The sequence below is a fragment of the Podarcis bocagei genome (genome assembly GCF_964188305.1).
Source record: "Podarcis bocagei genome assembly, chromosome: 7".
NCBI classification, from domain to species: domain Eukaryota; kingdom Metazoa; phylum Chordata; class Lepidosauria; order Squamata; family Lacertidae; genus Podarcis; species Podarcis bocagei.
In genome coordinates, this window is record NC_138132.1 from 59,595,547 (window position 1) to 59,616,112 (window position 20,566).

At 45.0% G+C, this 20,566-nt stretch overlaps 1 protein-coding gene across 3 annotated transcripts in view; it reads left to right on the plus strand.

Annotated features, from left to right (window-relative positions):
* Positions 1–20,566, plus strand: part of ZNF423 (zinc finger protein 423) — a 339,629-nt gene that overhangs the window by 51,578 nt on the left and 267,485 nt on the right. The gene's annotated exons all lie outside the window — the stretch shown is intronic.

A 20,566-nucleotide genomic window follows, 5' to 3' on the forward strand; every position in this document is an offset into this window, starting at 1 on the left:
CCAGAGTCATAACCCAAGTGGAAACTGATTGTTTTTGTGCATTTTTGTGCAGTCAGGATGGCTTAGCTGGCTACTATTGTTTTAAGCTACAGCACCGTCTGGCGCAAGAGGAAAATGCCCACAGAAGCATACAGGAAGTCAGTCAGGAAATGGAGCAGATGCTTTATCAAAGCCCCCCCTTTTAAATGCATTGTCTTGTTAAGGGGCCAGCACAGTTTCTGCAATAAAACCCAGAGGAAGAAAAGACATTTCCTTGAGTAGGAATTGTAACTGTGTAGTATAGGACCCAATCCTAGCGCTCTGCAATGTCAGCCTTTGGGGCTTCTATCCAAGTACTGCCTGTGAGCATTCACACTGAATTTGGAAAATGTAGCCAAGAAGGAAAAGGTGAGTGGAATTAGGGGTTGTCTGCTTTGACACAGTTGCGTGGAATTCCTACAACACCAGGGACTGCACAAGTCACTTGCACTGACTGACTGGCTGCAATCAAGAAAACTCTTCACCTAGTTCTACATTCAGCAGGCAAAGCTGTAGCCCACAAAGTGCCCCCCATCCACACTGTGCACAGGCGGGATGGGAGGGCTTGGTGGGCTCGAATAGTCCCTTGGACTGGCGGTTCCTGTTGCTGGTGTACATTTGTCAGTGGCAGTTCCTGTGTTTTTCCATTCTTCAAAAGCTTCACCGCTTTTGAAGTTTGGGGATTCCTAACGCCATTTGTGAAAATGATGGGAGAGTTGGTTGCTGCAAGAAAAAAGAAAGGTGCCACTGAGCATGTGCTAACTTATTAGTCCTGTTTGAAGTTGTTTCCCAGATTGTGGTCTGAGAAAGAAGCCTCTTGACATCTTTCTTCCCTCTGTCTTCCTCCCTCTTTTCTGCTTTGTACACGCCTGCAGTTATGGATTCTACACCCAACAGAATGTACTAGGCTGGAGATCATTGGGCCTAGGGAATGAATGCAGCCCCCCCCCAGCCTCTCTTGTCTGGTCCTCAGCACTCTCCCTGGCCACACCCTCTGTCCCCAAGGATACCACTCCCACTTCTTGGCCCTGCTTTTCATTCTCTTGAAGTGGTTTTGCCAGGTTGGAATGTGTACCTGATAATGTCTTATGCTTGTCTGAAGAGAAGATAGAAGGAAGGATGTGCTGAGTGTACGTAGGAACTAGCCTCCTGTACGGATGCAAAATTACGTTTGTCAGAAGGTTGTCCAGAAGGGAATGTGGCCATCTCACTGAAAATCTTTGCCACTTGGTTGTTCAAGGCACCAGAAAAGAGGTGGAGTTTCCACCCTTTTCTTTAGCAAAGGGCAGATATTGGTCCCCTTCCATAACCCATCTACAGTTCAGGTTTCAGAGTCTGGGCAACCACAAACTCAGTAACATTACGCCATGTGAGTTGTGTCTCATCAGGTTGTGCCTCTCTCCACTACCCTTTTCCAAAATATAATGGCAGACGTGGAAAGCCAAAGGAAACAGGCTGCATCCTGAACGACATCCTGTGTGCCATGGCAACACTCGCTTTTTGTTTGAGATTCCCAGCCAAGGGAACGGGATCCAGTCCACATGAAAATGTAGTTTGCCTCGTGAAAATTACGCGCAAGTGATTTTTGCAAACCTAGGAGCTACGACCAAAAGCAAGCAGTCAGTTTAATTGAATTTGAATTATCTGGAGAATATGCCAATAGCGGTGATTTGAATTCATTTCAGTAATTTCAGGCTCACAGACCAACATTCTTCATTAATGATTACTTACTCCTTTAAAAACAGCAACCATGTGCTGATGATTTGTAATGATTCCCCTCCCCCCTTTTAAGAAATACATTAGTTTTGTAGTTGAGATGAAGTATAAACAGCAAATTGAGCTTGAATCTGGATGATGTGTTTGGTGTTTGAATCCCCACTCCTCTGGTGGTGGAGTCACTTGGAGGCCTCGTTTAAGACACGTTCTCTCTCGGCTCAGTTTTTCTTTACAATTGTTGTGTTAATTTATTTATTAGAATAATCCATGCTCCATCTTTCCACTTAACAGAGTGCAACTCAAGGAGGCAAACAACATTTAAATTCAAAAAGCATTTAAAGAGCAAATACTACTACTACTACTACTACTACTACTACTACTACTACAAAATAAGACATCCTTCAGCATTTGAACAATTTAAAATCCTGCATTGAAGAGGGCTGGCATAGGTTCCTTCCAACTCTGCAATTCTATGAAAGCAATTGAAAACAACAAAAGTAGATAAGGGTGGCAGATAAGTTTTTATTGTCAGCCTACTTAGAAGTGTTGAGGCTAATAAAAAAAATTCCGCAATCAACCCCCTGGAACAGAACTGTCTTCACCTGATGGTAAATGGACCCCTGACCATTAGGTCCAGTCGTGACCAACTCTGGGGTTGCAGTGCTCATCACGCTTTATTGGCCGAGGGAGGCAGCATACAGCTTCCAGGTCATGTGGCCACCATGACTAAGCTGCTTCTGGCGAACCAGAGCAGCGCACGGAAACACCGTTTACCTTCCCACCGGAGCGGTACCTATTTATCTACTTGCACTTTGATGTGCTTTCGAACTGCTAGGTTGGCAGGAGCAAGGACCGAGCAACAGGAGCTCACCCCATTGCGGGGATTTGAACCGCCGATCGGCAAGTCCTAGGCTCTGTGGTTTAACCCACAGCGCCACCCGCATCCCAGCACCTGGTGGTAGGAAGGTAGAAAAAGTGTGGCCAAGTGAGCTTCCCATAGGATAGTCCCATATTTAGAGAACACAAAAAAGGTGCTCTGACCTCCACAAAAGCATTGGGTGCAGTCAGGATAGTGATAGCTCTGTTGGTCAAAGTCCCATCTAGACCAGCATTCTGTTCCCACAGTGGGCAACCGGATGCCTCTGGGAATCATGAAAGCAGGATCTGAACACATCAGCAACTCTCTCCACCTGTGATTCCCAGCAACGGGTTTTGAAATACATGTACTTGAACACTTTTGGGCATATCCATTTTGCCTTCAGCTCCTCATGCTGCATTCAGTGTTGCTCATGGGGGTCCTTTAGATCAGTGTTCTTTAATCTCGCTTCCCCCAGATGTGGGTAGGCTACAAGTCCCATCATCCACAGCCAGTTTAGCCCAGTGGTCAAGGATGATGGGATTTGTAGTCTACCTGCATCTGGGGACCCTAGGTTAAATAAGCTCAGGGAAAGGGGGAGGTTGAAGCTACAGAGCCCAAGTGGAAAGTTGCCAGTGACTCTTTGGATCTTGCCCTACAGATTCCTAGAATTTGAAGGACGCTCAGTGGTACCTCTGGTGACAGCTGAGAGCAACATTTTATTGTTTTTAAATTGAAGGTATTATATTCTTCTCACCTGGCTTGCCTTGTCGTCTTTATGTAAGAACACTGGAAATGTGGGTACTGTATCTTCCTACCTGTACAGCACTCCTGGATAAGTCTTTTGTAATAAAGGAAAAAGAATTATGTGAAATTAATTTAACCTTGCCCATAACAGTGGGGGGTGATTTACTCCTGTCTCTTATTATTTTCTAGTCATACTTAATGAAGATGGATAAGAGAGGTTGGCTTCTCTACTGAGTTAATTTGCCAGTCTTTCAAACTGAAGGTATTAAATAAGATGTATGTGAAACATCATTTGGATTTTTTGACAGTGCTTGTGTTCCTGTTTTGTGCTGCGCGTTAAATCTCGGTGTGCTCCCCTCCCTTTCCTCCTGCTAGAGCACATAAGGGTTGTAGGAAAGGGGAAAAGGCCTAGGATAAGATGGGGGGAACTATGGCCCTTCAAATGTTGCTGGACTCCAGATATTCCACCATTCTTGGTCATTGGCCACGCAGGCTCTCACCCCTGGCCTAGGAAATCCAGCCCCTCATTTATTCTTCTAAAATAAGCCAAGGGTGGAAACTAATATAGGTGTGATCCATCCCCTCTAACAAAGGCAGATCTGGTTTGTTCTACACATTGAGTAGAACTGAGGGGCTTTCCTTTCTCTCAGAACACATTATACAGTGTGTGTGTGTGGGGGGAATAGGGAACCCTTTCTCCTAATGCTCTGGTGGTGGTATTTTCCCTGCTCCAAGCTTTGATGAAGAGACAACAGCTGTTCTCCTCTGCTTCTTAGCACCAGGCTTGTGGAACTGACTGCTACAAGTTGCAGCCTGCCTGTGGCTGTCTTTGTTCTTCTTAACAGTGTTACTGGTTCATTCAGTCCTTTGCACACGGGGTTTTAAAAATTGAAATGGTTATTTAGAAAACAAACACAGCAATACTGTATCTTTTAACCTTATCCACCTCACAATTCCTTTGGACATCTAAGCTTTGAGAGCTGTGGTTGTCTTAAATTATGGTTTCAGAAGAAGTCGGAATCTGAATCCTTGGTTTGATCCTGGTTTAAGCAAACTATATTTCTTGTCTCGGAATGTCTTGCAACTGTGGTTTGTTTAAAATGGGAAGCAAAGGCTTCAAATTCATCCTGCAAGAAAGTACAGGAGCTCGTGCCTGTTCGTGTGGTCACTATGTTGTAGTGGTAAAGCATGGTTTCCTGTTGCATCTGAATTAGTCCAGAGTTTTCTGACCCCCCCCCCAAGATTTTCTTATATTTCTAATGTAGTCTAGTATAGATGCTCTGAATTTCCCTCCTTTTAAAATTATTATATGTTAGCTTTTTCCAGACTGATAAATTTCTTTTTAAAAAGAGTTTGTTAACATTATAAACCTGTGGATCATACTCCTTTTAAAAAAAATATTTTTGTAGGAAAAGCTCCTGCCGTGGTGTTAGAAATAATCTGACATCTTACTCAAATTGGACTCCAAGGTTTAAGGAAATATAGAGTGCAGGAGGCTTTGCTATAAATTCTCTGAGACCAATTTAAACGAAATATTCATTTAGGCATATAGAAAAATAGATTTTTTAAAATTGTGCTGTGCGCTATGAATAATAAAAGGCCTCTGATTAATCACTGATAGTAGCAATCCTTTCTGGTTTTTCATTAATTGTAACATTTTCTTCAGTCCCTTGAGAGTTTCCAATCCTTCTAAATTGCAATGCAAACTAACTCAAATTACGAAGAGTACTAGCATAATGTCCATCAATACAATAGTTCCCAGGTATGTGAGGGGTGTATGTGTGTGTGCATGGATACAGCTTTGTGCAAGATTTCTCTATGAGGCTCTTGCTTGGGCCTCATTTACCAGAGTTGTATCGGATTCTTTATACAGCAGATTGAGCTGTTAGAATGGACCGTACGATTTCAGACCACGGATGAGGCTATTCTAAAACCAAGTAGTGAAACCATAGCAAAGCTCCCCCGTCATGAGGAAAACTAGTGAATGAGGAATAAATATTCTCACCCATCCTTGCAGTGTTAGTTTTCTACTTATTGGGAGAAATTTACATAGGGATGCAGTTAAAGAAATGGACCTAGATCTGATGTAGAGTAGGGTGCACCTGTCATTTGTGTGTGTGTTCCTCTTTTCTGAAAAAAAAATATAATAAGGACATTAATTACACTCATCTCTGAGAAACCTTTTCTCTACCAGATTATTTACGTCATAGCACCAAATAGGTATGGTTTTAACTCTGCATTTTGTATAGCACATCTACACAAAATTAGGAATGCACATAGGCACTTGTGTGTGATTTATAAGGAAAGCTTTTTCTATTTTGGTAGCCCTCTGAGCTTGGAGGTGTTGGGGTGGGGAATGCTGTTTTGCAAAGGGGCCATGATTTAATTGTGCTTTGGTTAATTGCAAAAGGCTTTAATGCTACTACTAATAATGGTCTGAATATTCACCAGTAAGGCAAAAAAACCGATAAGGACGTGTCCCTTCAGCGTTTTGCAAAACAAAGTAATGCAGATATCAGTAGCTGAGACACGACATGAAGCGTAAAGATAGTAAGTTTGAAACAGTTCTGGGAGTTAAGAATTTACATGTCTTTATTAATTATTAGATGTTATTAGTGTGTGACTAAGGAGCTGGGAAGCTCTAAGCGTTCTTTTGAAGTAGTGTACCCAAATTAGACTGCAAAATAAATAAATAAAATAAATCCAGTAATGTCTGCTCTAATGAATTTTTCTAAATACACAAATCACACTTTATTAAGGCAGTGGATCTTTTAACTGTAAAAATATTATGACTGCTACACTGGGGAAATCCATTTTGAATTATAAAACATTTTGGGCACTTTGGTTTTGTTGTGTTTTTTTAATTTCAGTGCCGGGGTTAGAAGTCTATTGTGACTTTTTTTTATTTATTAAAACAAAAAACAAAAACAGGCTGTAAAAATGTATCTCAAATCTTACCACCCCCTGCCAGGTTTTTCCATGCATGCCAGTTTCTGGAACGAAATTATCCCTATTTAAAACAAACTTGAATGTATAACAAGTTATTGAAATCTATTTATGGTAAAGTTAGCATGAGGCACATGTTGTTAAGGAGTCATAAAACAGAATTTAGTTTCCACTTTATGTAGGGTCTCATTTTCCCCTCCCTGGCTTATAAACTTGTTGTAGAAATACACATGTTGTAATATATCTCACAATCCTAAACACTTCATTTCTTTTTCATTTTAATTTATAGTGTTAATGAAAAAGCAAATGCCATTTCCCCAAAATGCAATAAAGCAAACTTTCTGGAATTTTGAGTGACCTCCTCAGTGATATTTTATGGGAGGTATATATATACAAGACTGTGCTTGCACATGGTGGTTTTTTATATGATCTAGTGGGACTGTTCATATACCAGAAGTTCATGATTACACATGTCTGCCTTGATTCCTCACAAGTGTTGAAGTTCCGGCAAGTCAGGCGCGTTTTGCGACTTGCGACCAAGTTGAGATGTCCTATTACCAGACTTGGCGACTGACATCTGCTGCAGTGTGAGTCAGTGCTGATACATTTGAATACTATGCTTGGGGTCTGAAGCTCAACATCAAAAAAATGAAGATCATGGCCACTGGTCCCATCACCTCCTGGCAAATAGAAGGGGAAGAAATGGAGGCAGTGAGAGATTTTACTTTCTTGGGCTCCATGATCACCGCAGAGGGTGACAGCAGCCACGAAATTAAAAGACGCCTGCTTCTTGGGAGAAAAGCAATGACAAACCTAGACAGCATCTTAAAAAGTAGAGACATCACCTTGCCAACAAAGGTCCGTATAGTAAAAGCTATGGTTTTCCCAGTAGTGATGTACGGAAGTGAAAGCTGGAACATAAAGAAGGATGATCGCCGAAGAATTGATACTTTTGAATTATGGTGCTGGAGGAGACTCTTGAGAGTCCCATGGACTGCAAGAAGATCAAACGTATCCATTCTGAAGGAAATCAGCCCTGAGTGCTCACTGGAAGGACAGATCCTGAAGCTGAGGCTCCAATACTTTGGCCACCTCATGAGAAGAGAACACTCCCTGGAAAAGACCCTGATGTTGGGAAAGATGGAGGGCACAAGGAGAAGGGGACGACAGAGGACAAGATGGTTGGATAGTGTTCTCGAAGCTACCAGCATGAGTTTGACCAAACTGCAGGAGGGAGTGGAAGACAGGAGTGCCTGGCGTGCTCTGGTCCATGGGGTCACGAAGAGTCGGACACGACTAAATGACTAAACAACAACAATAACATGCTTGGGGTGGGAAGGCGTCTAGGCAAATGCAACTTAGGTTTAAGGGGCTATTTGGCGAATAGCTTATGTATCTGAGTTTCTAACACAGCATGTGGTGCTCTCCTGCCTCCAAGGTCTTTCCCTTGCACCAGGAGCAGCTAACCTTTTGTTGTTGTTGACCCAAAGCTTCATTCACCCTTGGCCAGTTCTCTGAGGGCCACACGACAGCAGAGGGTAACAGCACTGCAGCTTCACTCTCACACAAAGACACAGAGCCACACAACATTCTCACACAGCTGAGCACTGGGTGGGTGGGGTGTTAATGCCTCTTCTGTGCTTCTGATCCATCTGATAGCAGAGTAGAGGGCAATTTCTGTCCCCATCAATGTGCTGGGTTCCTCTTGTCCCAGTGTAGTGTTTACTTTATCTCCCCCCCCTTTTGCCACTGCCGTAAAAATTGATGGAGCGCCGGGGGGGGGAGATGTTTGGAGAGGGGCAGATCAGGCCGCTTCTGGGCCTGCTTGATGTGAATGGGACAGCTCTGTGTGTGTTTGTCATTTTCTATGTCAAAGTAAGGATGTTGGAGGATTCCAGTGACAACAGGAACAGAAATGCCCAATTTCCCTCTTGTTCAGTACAGAAATCAGTCCCCACAATGCAATCGTTATTTGCTGGTGTTCATAAAATAATAGAACTGTAGAGTTGGAGGGAATCCAAGGGTCATGTAGTCCAACCTGCAGCACTTTTGTCATTCAGTTTGCTCTGATCCAGTTCACATGAAAACTCTGATCCAGCTTGAATTAAACTAATAGTGGATGGAAAGGCTGAATGAAGGAGGATTTACTGGCTGTTGCAAAACAATTGTCTAAAATTTCACCATTGCAGATAGTGAGACAAACAGTGTAGTTTTTGTCTAAAGCTGAACTGCAGTAGAATGGAAGCAGCGCTGCATGTGACTGAGCAGGGTGGAACCAAAATCTATGCCTTCTTATATTGGAATACTGAAATAAATAGAAGCAGCAGCATGCTGAGTATGGTGCAGCTGGTACACTTTTTTTTTTTTTACATGGGCGCTGTTGCTTATTGGGAGGGAGGGGCAAGGTGGTGGGGAGGTCAGTTGTGGTGCACCCACATTGGTAGAGCCACTCCAACACTCCTGCTGTCGCGTTTGCACTGACCTCCCTGCCACCTCACCCCTCGCCTGCCTGGTAAGCAACAATGGCCCACCTCCCAGAAAGTTAGCCTAGTGGCTCCGCCCTAACTCATTCAGCCACTTCTGAATGGGAGTAAGAGGAGAATTGAATGGTAGGTAACACTGGGGTACAGAATGGGGCTCTGAATCAGGGGTTTAGGTTGTCTTCTCAAATAACAGAAAAACTCCCCCCCTACCCCGATTCACTTGAACGTATCACGGAGCTTCTCTCAGCCTAACCTACCTCACAGGGTGGTTGTGAGGGTAAAATGGAACACGGATAGCCACCTTGAGTTCCTGGGAGGAAAGGTGAAATAGAAAACGTAACATGGAGACAAAATTTACTTTGTTTCCAAATGTCAAAGGTTCTTGGAACAGCTCCACAGTACCCATATTGTACAGAATCCTCTCTGTGTTTTTATTGTTCCAGTGTGCCATTTCAAGATATGGGAGTGATGTTGAGGAGCTCTCCCATGTTACAACCGCATTTCCCAAATGACTCACCTCAGAGCAGCCCTGCAGACCTCCACTGAGGCTATTCTGGATTAGGCTGCATTCCAGATGCCACTTTACTTATGCTTCCCCTATCCCGTTCCCCCCACCCCCACCCCGTTCCCCATCCCACACTGTGGCTGGCTTTCCTTTAATGTAGTTAAGTTTTGTGTTTTAAATTTTTATTGCTTAAGAGTATATTGGCACAAGCACAAGCGATGCAGACTCCCATTCCCCCCCCCCCGGCTCTTTCTTTAAAAGCCTGCACTAAAGTCTAAGTTGATTTTGTTATTTGCTAGGCTTCAGTCCTGCACGTACCTATGTGGGAGTAAGTCCCATGGAACTAAGCAGGGCTTACTTCAGAGTAGACATGCATAGGATTGCAATACATGGGACCTGAAGTGATTATAAATGCAAATTTATACTCATTTGCACTCATTTTTGCTTTCCCCCACTTTCCTTAAGAAGAATATGTATGTGTGTGTATATATATTTATCCTGGGAGATAGCATAATTAAAATGATGGCGCTGGGGAATATTAGCACTCTTTCGCGCATGCAGACACGCTCACATCAATACTATACTGTTTGTCAATCCTAAACTTGCAGCCTAATACAAATGTATGGTTACATGGAGGAAAGCTTTCTAGCAATTGGTGGGAATTTCTTCCACGCAAGGGAATTTAGGATTATTGATGTCACAGAATGATATAATGCAGGGGTCAGGAAACTTTTTCAGCAGGGGGCAGATCCACTGTCCCTCAGACCTTGTGGGGGGGCCAGACTATAAGCTATTCCCCCCGACTCTCCCCTCCCTTCTCCACAGCGCCGGACGAGCCCTGGTGGCTGCTTACCTGTGTCTTGCGAGTGACAGGGGCTGGCGGTGGTGGCGGAGGGACGATGAGCGGTGTGCGAAAGGGCTCTGGAGAGGGGCTGCTTAAAATGGCGGCCGCTTGAGCGTTGCTGCTGCTGCTGGCACCAACAAAACCCAGCCCCTTCCTCCTCTAGGCAGGGCGGGCAGAAGCCAGGAGGAGGGAGGGAGGAGGCACTGCCGCCGTGTGAGTGAGAGGGAAAGAATGGGCACTCTGGCGATCCATGTGGTGATTCCCGGACCATCCGTGGGCCAGATCCAGAAGGCAATTGGGCCTGATCCAGCCTGCGGGCCTTAGTTTGCCGACCCATGATGTAATGCATAAATGTCTTTATTTATAAAAAATATTTATAGGCTGCTATCACATAGCATCTGCTTTCCATGCAGAATGTCCCAGGTTCAATCTCTAACATCTCTGGGTAGGGCTGGGAATTTCCCCTTGCCTGAAAAGCTGGAAAGCCGCTGCCAGTCCAGGTAGACCATATTGAGATAGATGGACTGATGGTTTGATTCAATATAAAGGCTGGCCCATTCATGAGGTAGACCAAAGGCACCTGCCTTGGGCAGTGGAATCCACAGGGTGGAAACCCATGGGCACCTTGCCTATCCCCACTGGAGAATGGAGAAGTGGCGACAACAGAGTCTGTGTTCTGGCAAGATCTTGTGGAGCTCTTTTGGGAAGCCCGTTTCTTGTTTCTCCAGCTGCTGCACCCCCCCAGCACGGGAGAAGCGAGAAGAAGTGGCTGCCACTTCCACTGAGATCTTGCCGGAAGCTGCTGTGGCTACATAAACCTGGAAAGCAGGGTTTCCATGGGGGACAGGGAGTGTAGGTGGCAACTTCCTGTTTTGCTTCAGGCAGTGGAATGGAATAGGCTGCCCCTGCTTTCACCTTCCTTATTTACCGTATTTTTCACTCTATACGACGCACTTTTCCCCCTTCAAAAATGAAGGGGAAATGTGTGTGCGTCCTATGGAGCGAAGACGCCATAGCCCTGCGACCCTCTCCCGGCTGGAGAGGTGACACGCGGCTATGGCAGGAGCCTCTCCGCTGCGCCTTTCCGCTGCTCCCTGACCTGCTCTTTGGGGCTGGTGGTGGGCTTCCCCCCGCCAGCCCCAAAGAGCAGGTCGAAAGGAACCTGAAGCCTGGAGAGCGAGAGGGGTCAGTGCACACCGACCCCTCTCGCTCTCCAGGCTTCCAAGGTAGCCGCCTGAACGGCCGCCTTAAACGGCACCTTGTTTTAGAGCGGGAAAACAAGAGGGGGAAAGTTCTCCCCCTCTCTGCGCAGCGCCTCCTGCCGCTTCACTGAAGGGGCGCTGGGCAGAGAGGGGGAGAATTTTTTTTTCTTGTTCTCCCCCCTCTAAAACAAAGTGCGTCTTATTGTCCGGTGCGTCCTATGGTGCGAAAAATACGGTACTTGGGCTGCGTTTGGGATGCAACCTCACTTTCCCTCTGAGCCCATGCCAGTCACCTTGGATATCTAGGTCCAGTGCTATTTTTCTAGAAAAAGAGGTGCCAGAACTCACCATGAACGCTTCACTTGTTCTCTAAAAATGGTAAAGGTGCCCACCTGAGAGGCTCCAGAGCTGAGTTCTGGTGAGTTCAGGCTGAAGAAAAACCCTAGTCCTTGTAAAGGAGGTCCCACCCTCGAGAGAATCAGGCCTCGCTTTTCAGAGGCCCTGACCCACTGACTGTCATGTTAAGGGTGGCCTTGGAATGTCAATGCCTAGGGTTGGCGCAGTGTCATCTGGTTTGGTGTTGCTGTGCCCCTTTGGCTGATATTGCTAGTCCATTTCAGCATAGGAGTGATTGGGCTCTGGACCAGGATGGAACATGTCCAGCTTTGCTTGTGTTGGAGGTGCTGAATCAGCAGGCCTGCCACTTTCAAAAAGCCCCTTCAATTTGCTGGAGGAAACAGCTGTCTGGAAAATGCCTGGTGAAAAAGCTAGTCAGGAAAAAATGGTCTCTCTCTCTCTCCCCCCTTTTCCTGTGCTATTTATTTATGGATTAATAGTTGGGTAATAGAAAAGAAAATCTTTACCTTCCAGAGATTAGCAGTAAAGTACGAGGTGTATGTATGCATGGTTTTCTTTTCTTTTCCTTTTTTTAAAAAAAGGCTGAGGTGTGGAAATCTGGGTGAAGATTGATTTATAATTCCAGGAATGATTTAATGGGGCTTTACTGTTGTAACACTTTATATCATTATATTTTTAATAAGAGGCAAACAGAATGGAATTGGAAGTTTGGTGTGGGCTGAACTTGTTTGTATTCTCCCCCACCCCTCATAAGTAAGTTTACCGAAAGTTTATCTGTGGGGGCAATTCATTAATAAACTGGGAAAGCAAAGTCTGGTGGCTCACACCAGTTTTGCCCTTCAATAATAAGAGTGCTAGAATGTACACAATATTTGTATTGCTACTGGGGCATATTTTGTTTTTTTTTTAATAAATATTTATTAAAGTTTCACAATACTACATAATAAAAAAGAAAAAATACAAAATACAAAATAAAAAACAGTTTAAAATAATTCGTCACTTATCTTTCATTTACTTGTTTCCTGGACCTCCTCATACCTCCCTTTTTTGAATTCCAGTTCAATTTATTAGTTCAGCAATTCCTTTCCCTCCTTATTATCCTGATCTTTAATCTTAATATATTGTAACATTAAATTTTTACCTATTAAAAATCCAATTTTTCCATATTCTTTTATACCACTACAGCTAAAAACCACTTAACTTCAATCGAACATCATTTTAACATTCATTAATTTTGCAATATTTCTGTAAATAGTCTTTAAATTTCTTCCGATCTTCTTCCACCGACTCTTCTCCCTGGTCGCTACTGGGGCATATTTTGGACTGGATTGTGTCCAGTGCTTGTGGCTTCCTAGCAGACATCGCCAGTATACAGGGTTTGTTTATATTATTAATTATCGTTACAGTGCTTTCTGTGTTCTCAGCCTTGTAAAAACTTGTGTTAAGTTGTGGGTGACCAAGACCACCCATAGAGATTTATGGCTTGGGATCTCCAACATCAAAACCAAACCCTCTCCCCTTCTCCACTGTACCATGTTGTTCTTTAAAAGCCCTTTCATAAAAGGCTAGGAAGTTCCTTCAGATTGTTGTGGGAGAGCAAGAATACTGTATTGTGAAGCTGGCATGAAACCAGCAGCTTAAGTGTACAGATGAAGTGTGCTTGTTGTGTTTAACACTTGGGTGAGGTGGTAGGCCTGGAGAACTTGTGTCCCTCTAGGTCAGTGTTTCCCAACCGGTGTTCTGCGGCACACTAGTATGCCGCGAGACGTTGCCTGGTGTGCCGCGGGAAAAATTCAAAAGATAGCTTCATATCCGGAGAGGCGGCCTTCAGGCGAGTTTTAATTTTAATTTTCCTTCTCCCACTTAATGCCCCACGCTCGCCCGAGCAGCTTGCAGTCCTCGGTAACCACGGCGACCCGAGGGAGGGGAGGGAACAGGGGAGTCGAGGGCGGCGGTGAGCCGCGATGACGTCAGTGGGCCGCGCCGCCTCGCCCTGGCACGGTGTGAGAGCCCCGGCTAGTGGCGCGAGCTTCGGAATAAGTGGGATCCGCGTGCGCGAGACCGAGATCGCGGGTAAGGAGCTCAGCCCTGGGCAGGAGGAAGTGGGGCCGCGCGTGCGGGCCACATCCCCACAGAGAGCGAGCCTCCCCCGGCCCACCACTCCGGGCAGGTCCACTCGCATGAGGGGGCGGCGATGGCGACGGCCGGCAGCTTGCCTGCAATGCCATCCCTCGAGCAGGCGAGGAGCCCGGAGGCTACCAGATGCGAGTCCTCTTTCCCACCCTGCTCGGGAGTCCAGAGCACTTGGTCGCATTCAGGATCTAGAGTGGGGAAGCGGGGCTTGTGTCTGGGCTGGACACATTGGGCTGCCTGTGCCGCTCGACCTGCGGGGAGAAATCAGGGTGGGAGTCACGACCGTGAGGCAGGGCTGCCAAGTGTGGCAGAAGAGGACACGGCCGTCGCACCTGTCCTTAGGTAGGAGCTTCTTCCGTGTCGACCTGCTGCCCTAAAGTCTTGGCTTTTTTCTTGGCTTTTTGGCGGTTGGCACAGAAGGAAGGCAAGGGGGAGGGGGAAAAATTGAAACTTACACTTTCGTGCGTCCCTCCCGGCGTGACGCTGTGCGCTGACGTCACGGGGCTGTAATGGTGGTGTGCCTCGAGATTTTTTTCATGAAACAAGTGTGCCTTTGCCCAAAAAAGGTTGGGAAACACTGCTCTAGGTATTGTCAGATTCCTGTCAGTCTCAGCACTGCCAGTGGTCAAGGGTGATAGGAGATGTAGTCTAGCAGCGGTTGGGAGACCCTAAGTTTTCTATCCCCAATCTCGAGAACTATTCTTCCTGATAGGCTATATTTCTAAATACACCGTATTTTTCGCTCTATGAGACGCACCAGACCACAAGACGCACCTAGTTTTTGGAGGAGGAAAACAAGAAAAAAAATCTTCTGAATCTCAGAAGCCAGAACAGCAAGAGGGATCGCTGCGCAGTGAAAGCAGCAATTCCTCTTGCTGTTCTGGCTTCTGGGATAGGTGCGCAGCCTGCATTCGCTCCATAAGATGCACACACATTTCCCCTTATTTTTATGAGGGAAAAAGTGAGTCTTATAGAGCAAAAAATACGGTAGTTTTTCTTTTCAAATTTGAGGGATTGGTTCAAAAATGCACCACCATCCCTGTTTGCATGGTACACTCCAGGAGGGACTTCACCTCGTGAGCTGGGAATGTTTGGCTTGGCTCTTACTTACATATCAGATTCATTTTTATGGAGAAAAATGTATGGAGACTGTGGCATAGGCCAAAGTTTCTTGTTTGTCGCTCCCAGCAGGCCAGAGCAAAATGGGAGTGAGTCAGCAATGTGAGCTACTATGGTCTCATTTGTGGTCAGGCATAAATTACCACTACGATATGAGCGTCAGCCCTTTGTCAATTCAGACACACACCAAACCATAGTTACATTTTCTTAAACCATGATTTAGCACAATGTCTGAATTTGAGTCAAAATCGCAGTGATTCTGATTTCTTCCCTTCTATGTCTGGAAAGCAGGAAAGAGACAGATTTCTGTGGAATAATAATGCCCTGGAGGATTTAATAGCCCATAATTTGATCTTCTCGGCTAAACATGCTAGTGCTGTTTTTGTTTGCTGTTATCATAGCTGTAGTTTCTTCCTCAGATTTCTTTCTTTCTGCCCCCTCCCTCTCCATTTAGTCTAAATTAACTGTAAGGACCAGTCCTATCATTGGACAATGTGAGGGGCTGCCTTAGGCAGCAGATTCTGAGGGGTTTGGAGCAGGCAGGTGTGTGTGTGTGTGTGCCTCCTAAGCTAGCTGCCTCAAGTATGTTGGAAGATCCTTCCCATTCCCTGTATTGAAGTAACATTCAGTGGCAGTGCGGTTTTCTGAACATGTGTTGGCATGGGGAGCCATCACCTTGTCCTTCTAGCCAGGCAGCCAAATGCCCTGGACCACCCTTGCTAACTCATTTTGTGTGTGTGTGTGTGTGTTTTACCCCTACCTCCTTGACCCCTACCTCCTTGACCAGGCTTCAGCTGCCTGGATTTCATATCCTCTTCCTCCTCCTTTCAGAAAGCTGGTTTCTGCCAACAGAACAAAGCATTCACCAAATCCAAGCATCTGCCCATCCCCATTACGACTTTGCTGGAGAACCTGTGTGAGTTTAGGCTGTGAACTAGCTAAATAAGCTGTGTAAAATGCTCCCCCCCTTGTCTTTTTTATGGGTTTGCTCAGCCATGAAAGGGGTGATGCATAATGGTCCCATTAAGGAGTGGCAGGGAAAAACTGGCAGAAGGCCACGGCTCACACTGCGTCTTGCAATGAGGTTTAGGAAAATGCCCGATAGCCTGTTCTTCAGCTCTCCTCCAAAAGCTAAAGAGCAGTTGAGCTTTGAAGGAGAGCTTACTGACCGGAGATTCTTGAACCTGAAAGTGTCCTTAAATCAAGTGATGTATTGTCTTTGCTTGCAGATGCTGTGGCATTTCTGTTAGCTATATACTGGCCTGCTTCCCCCTCCCACTTCGGCTCATAGGGAGGCCTGAGACTGCAATGGTATGGGGTGGACTGAACTGGCAGAGGTTCTCTGCTCAGCCCTAGGGGAGAGCAATAGCTCAGTGGCAGAGCCCATGCTTTTGATGCAGAAGGTGATTCGTTCAATGCATGGTAGAAATCAGGTAGCAGATGATGGGGGAAAGAACATCTCTTGAGACTCTGGAGAGATGCTGCCAGTCAGACTCAGTATAAGGCAACTTCATGCATTTTATATGTCAGGGTGTTGGTTGGCTATATTCATTCATTCATTCATTTAATGTTGTTTAATTAAAAGCATTTCTAAATCACTGAATAGTGAAAATCTCTTAAGCACAGAACATAGAAACATTGCATCATAAAAACAACGTAAGGATACAATATAAAAGGTAAAGGTAAAGGGACCCCTGACCATTAGGTCCAGTCGTGGCCGACTCTGGGGTTGCGGCGCTCATCTCGCTTTACTGACCGAGGGAGCCGGCGTACAGCTTCTGGGTCATGTGGCCACCATGACTAAGCCGCTTCTGGTGAACCAGAGCAGCACATGGAAACGCCATTTACCTTCCCGCCGGAGCGGTACCTATTTATCTACTTGCACTTTGATGTGCTTTTGAACTGCTAGGTTGGTAGGAGCAGGGACCGAGCAACGGGGGCTCACCCTGTTGCAGGGATTTGAACTGCCAACCTTCCGATCAGCAAGTCCTAGGCTCTGTGGTTTAACCCACAGCGCCGCCCGTGTCCCAAGGATACAATATAAAAACCAGTAAAAGAGTTTTAATTAAAGAAAGAAGCAAAACTCATTCAAAATATGAATTCTGTAATGATAGTCACGGAGGCAAAAATAAATGTCTTTGTAAGATGTCTGAAGTAACTGATGCATAATTCTTCAACTATATGTTTGTAGAGTTGGTTCTAAGCTGTCACCTGGGCGACTTCAGGTATGTTCACCTGAAAGTACCATAGGTATTCAGGTCTACCTAATGTAGTCCTGCAATCTGTGTGCCAGCAGCACTGGGGAAGTGTTGGTGGGTATTCCTTTTGTTAGTTATATTCAACATATTTTTAAGCCACCCTCCGCAATAAGTGGGCAAAAGCTACTAGCCTTCAAAAATGTTTACTAGCCTCTTGGGGGTTAGCAGAGGAAGGTTGGAGAGCTCTCTTTGTCTTGCAGCAGCCTGCTGGATTTCTATGCTGGGGGAGGGGGGGTTCTCTCCCTTGTTTATTTGCTGTGCACAGAGGAAGGATTGGGTCATTCGTCCTTCTCCTGTGCCAGCTCAGCCACATGGCTGCATGGAATTCCATGTGTTTCCTTGCATGCAATTCCTTCTGCTACTGCTTAAGTACAAGGCTTCTTTAAACACAATGCTTGACCAATAACTGAATCTATGGTAAGGATTGAGAGGGGTGGGAATAATTTGTTTGCTTCACGTTTTAATGCAGACCTATCAAATTCACACTTTCTGAACCAATGTGTAAAGTGGGACACTTTGAAATTTGTACCTTTGCAGATTTTATGTTGTAGTTCTCCAACCAGATTCAGAATCCTAACACCCCAAACATGTACATTAGTTGAAATAATGTGAAAAGATACTCAAGAGTGTATGCATTAGGCAAAATCATGCAGAAAGAATACATATATTAGGAGACATGTGCATGAAAAATGTGTGAGTTTTTCATGTGGATTTTTTAACACAAAATGACCGGAAGTGTGTGGAAATGGAGGGCACTGAAATTAGAGGTTGAAAAAATGAGGAACAGAAATTGAGAGATCCATCCATTCCTAACCTATGGAAGACAATATGTGCAGTATAGATCTTTATCCATAGAGGGTATCCAAATTAAGGGTCTTCTACAAAAAGCAGAAAGCTGAAATTTTGTGCCCACATAGCCAAGGGCTCTGATTACCAGTAAAGTTAACACAGCCACACATGTAAAAGAGTAGTGTAAACTAGGTAATATGTGGTGACAGTGGCAGCAAATCTTGTGATGCATTTCTACACATTGGGAGTTTCATGAGGTGTCTGGTGTAGCATATAAGACTCCGAGCAGAGACATTCCTGGGAATCTCTCTCCTCATGAAAGAACCCGACCTAGTTTTGCAATCTGTCAGCAGCTCTGGGGAAGTGGTGTTGAGCAAGGTGGTGTGGACACGTTTTTTTAGCTGTGTTGGTTGTGAATGGAAGGAATCTTTCAAATGGGTCAGAAGTCTTTTTAGGAGACTGGAGTGGGGAGTGGTTGTTGTCCCTGAAAGGAAAGACTCTTTCCTAAAAGCAGATGTTTCGGTCCTGACAGGGGAAGGGCTTTAATATGGCTCCCATTTAGCTGAAAAGCTAGAGTAAGGCAGTCATGCTTGGGCGATCCTGGAACAGCAAGGGATAGTTGGACAAATCTCAACACTGGCTATGCCTTCCAAACTGACCATCTGGCTGAGATTTCTGGATCTAAAAAGCCCTTTTATTTTATCAGTTGTACAGAAGACCCTCACTGCCATAGAAGGACAGCAAAAGCTGCTGTTAATTATGCTCTCCCCGTTGATGTAAATGCCTGTGAGAGATCAGTGGTAGAGCACAGAAGGTCTGTGCAGAAGGTCCCAGGTTCAGTCCTTGGCATCTCCAGGGAGGGCTGAGGATGACCTCCTGAGACCACAGAGAGTCACTGCTGCTCAATGTCGACAGTCTAAAGCTAGATGCAATAGTTGCCAGACTTTCATAACTAGGCAGTTTCCTATTTTCCTGTGACTTGCAACTATCAGCAAAACACAAACAGCTGAAAATAAAAGTGAAACGTGCAAGAATAAAAACTGAACTCATTGACTAACATTAATTTGAAAGCATCTTAAATACCTTTAAAAGCTGGAGAGGATAGATTTTGCTGGTCATGTAGAAGGTATCAGAGATGGTGGACTTGCACAGTGTTTGGGGTCTACCACAGAGGAGGCCCCTTTCCTCTGTAGCCACCCGCCTGGTCTCAGAAGGCCTGTGGAGATCTGAAGGTGATCTAAAGGGGCACACCTAGCAACTCAGTTCTGTACCTTTTAATAGGTCCCATGGTCTCTTTTTCCTCCAATAAATGCCTGTGTCCATTGCTGTGCTACAAGCAGAGTGGCCACCATGTTTGTGCGTGCCCAAGAGTCCCGTGCTTGTTTTCGTTCATGGATGTTTCACGCTGCAAGTAGCTAAACACATTAATAACTTGAGTTGTTGCAGGTAACATTCTTCACCTGCATTTTTTTTTGTCTTTTAGTATGCCTGTTAGGCCTCATCTGTGCCCGAATAGTGCCAAGGAAAGACCAGTCGTTGCTACATTTTTTATTTTATTTTATATAAAACCCCCAAACCCTTACTTTTCTCTTTTACCTTTCACTCACATTTCTTTGTCCGCAGCCAGTGCCTGTGTTAAGTCATGTGAGCCATGACTTCACCCACACCTCCCAATTGGCCCCCATCAGTTACTGTATTGTTGGGGGTACCAATTGGACACCAATATGGGAAAACACTTCAGCTGTGTTCAGCAATGTCTCTTAGGCCATAGTCACACCACACATTTAAAAAACTACACTTTCAGTTTCAGAAGTTTCAAAACGGTAGTTTGTTAAGGGTGTGGAGAGTTGTTAGCAGACACTTATTTCCCTTCCAGACCAACAATTCCCAGAGTGGTTAAACAATCAAAACCTCTTCCTAGGGAATTCTGGGAATTGTGGCTTTGTGAGGTGAACAGGGGTCTCATAACAGTTTTCTGTATTCTTAACGAACTTCAGCTCCCAGAATTCTTTGGGGGAAGCCATAACTGTTTAATGTGTTATCATAATGTTTAAAATGTATGGTGTTAGTGAGAAGGGCCAAATATTATTGCTTTCCTCCAAAGGCAAAAAGTAAATGGAAAAGAGAACAAAATACATCAGAGTCTCTCTCTCTCTTTCTCTCTGTGTGTGACCTGACTTTATATGTGTGTCAAAATCATAATTTCCCCATTTGGATGACTTGCTAGTAGCTGAAGATTAACGTCTGATTTTATACATTTTCTGAGCAGCGGAAGATCTGAGTCCCCATGGCTGCTTCCCACACGACTCCAGTAATGTTTGTAGGATAGACCGGGAGATCAGCATAGAGAAGCAATCTCACCAATGTTGTCCCTAACCCCAGAGCCCAACGGTGTTGCCACTGGAAGCAAACAATTAGTTTCTTAACCTACCTGCGATTCCATCCTACAAATGTTAACCAGAGTATATGAGATCAGCCATGGGGGAAATGGTTCCTGTACTACTCCAGGAACCTAAATTGGCCTTTAGTTTCAGACAGATTGTCTGCTCAAAAAGAACATTAATTGGAGTTGTTTAGAACTATGATAGTAAAG